Raw genomic sequence first — 1580 nt, forward strand, 5'->3', positions numbered from 1 at the left:
CAACACATGCAAAACAGTCAGTGAGGCAGGGTTCCTAATGGACTTCTGGGCCCCGTTGGAATCCATCTCTCTCTGGTTTGCTAGCCACACCTATCAACCCTTGTCTTCCTTTCCACTCTCATTCTCTTCCTCCTTTTGTCACACACTCTACATGTCCACAGATGTCAAGTGTAGCAAAAGACACGTGATGTTAAAGCTTTAGTGCTGGCACGAAAGTACTTCCTGAAGAAGATATGGCCCCTCACAGAGTTGTTTTGCAAGCTTCCCGTGGGTATTTATCAGTGCCTAGTGCCGATTCTCGATTCAAATAGCTTGACAACTTTTGAGCTGGCATGATGCCACCCATGATATCAGTCAACGGGCCATCTAGCCATATCGAGTGTGGCTATTAAGGGCAGGAATCCTAGCCAGGAATTTCTAAACTGCTGTCTGTGAAGAGGTTCTATGAATTTTGGCTGGAGAAAACTTCCAAAAATAAAAACTAGATACCTTGGCCATTTGTTTGGACTTTGTAGAAGAGTTATGAGTCACTGGGGAAAGGAAAAGGACAGCAGAGGAGACAGCATGAAATTAAACCTAATTAATCACTGTGACAAGCAGAGGGAGAACTGCACCCACTCTTCCCAGAACAATTGTTGGAAATCTAGGAAATAGGGGGAAAAAGCATTTCATCTTACCAAATTTTACTTATTTTTTTTAGAAATTGAAGGGCCCAGATGAAAACAAGTGTTTGGAAAGTAAACAATGTAGTAATCTGAGGAGTGTGTATACACTTTCTTAGAATTTAGATGTAAGATGGTCAAAGTGAAGACATTTGTTTCAGTTTTTGTAATTTACTTATTCTGCATGATGTTTGCTAAGACCTTCTTGATGGAGGAGCAAATCCACTGGTCTTTTAAGTTAAAGCTATGAGTGACTTTAAGGGTTGTAAGATCTCTCATTGGGGGTTGACATATACTTCTGTTAAGAGCATGGGCTTTTTGAGTCAAACAAAACTGGAGTTAATCCCTTCTCTCTCACTGGAAAGGTGGTTTTAGTTCTCTATGCCTGTTTCTTCATTTATTAAAAAGGGATACTAATCCAACTTCATAAGATTTTTGTGAAGAATAGATAAGAAATTAGACAAAGAGCTTCCTGGCATTAATACATTCTCAATAAATATTAACAAATATCAAATTGATCCACTATATACATGACTTCTGTAGGCTGGAAGTTTTTGTGTTTGCCTTGCCTAAATATTCTTGTGGCTTTTTATCCCTATTTTATTTTTCTTGGTCTCCAGTGGTGTACTGAAGTCAGATCGTACTGGCTCAGAAGAGCCAACTGTTACATTTTTAAAAATTTTGAGATCTGATTGTTAAATATTGCCAATATTCAAAAACAAAAGAAACATACAATTCAATAAGTTATATTTAAAACAAAGTTGATAAATGAACCTCTGTTCACCAAATAAAAATAACATAAAGTCAGTAAATACTTCATGAAAGTATATGAAGCAAGATATGCTTCCTACTAGTGAGTAAAAGATACTTTTTGCTTATAGAAAGTTTCATAAAGAATGAGTTACATGAAAAATCTAA

This window comes from Propithecus coquereli, unplaced genomic scaffold (assembly GCF_000956105.1).
Source record: "Propithecus coquereli isolate 6110/MARCELLA unplaced genomic scaffold, Pcoq_1.0 Scaffold282, whole genome shotgun sequence".
Lineage (NCBI taxonomy): Eukaryota > Metazoa > Chordata > Mammalia > Primates > Indriidae > Propithecus > Propithecus coquereli.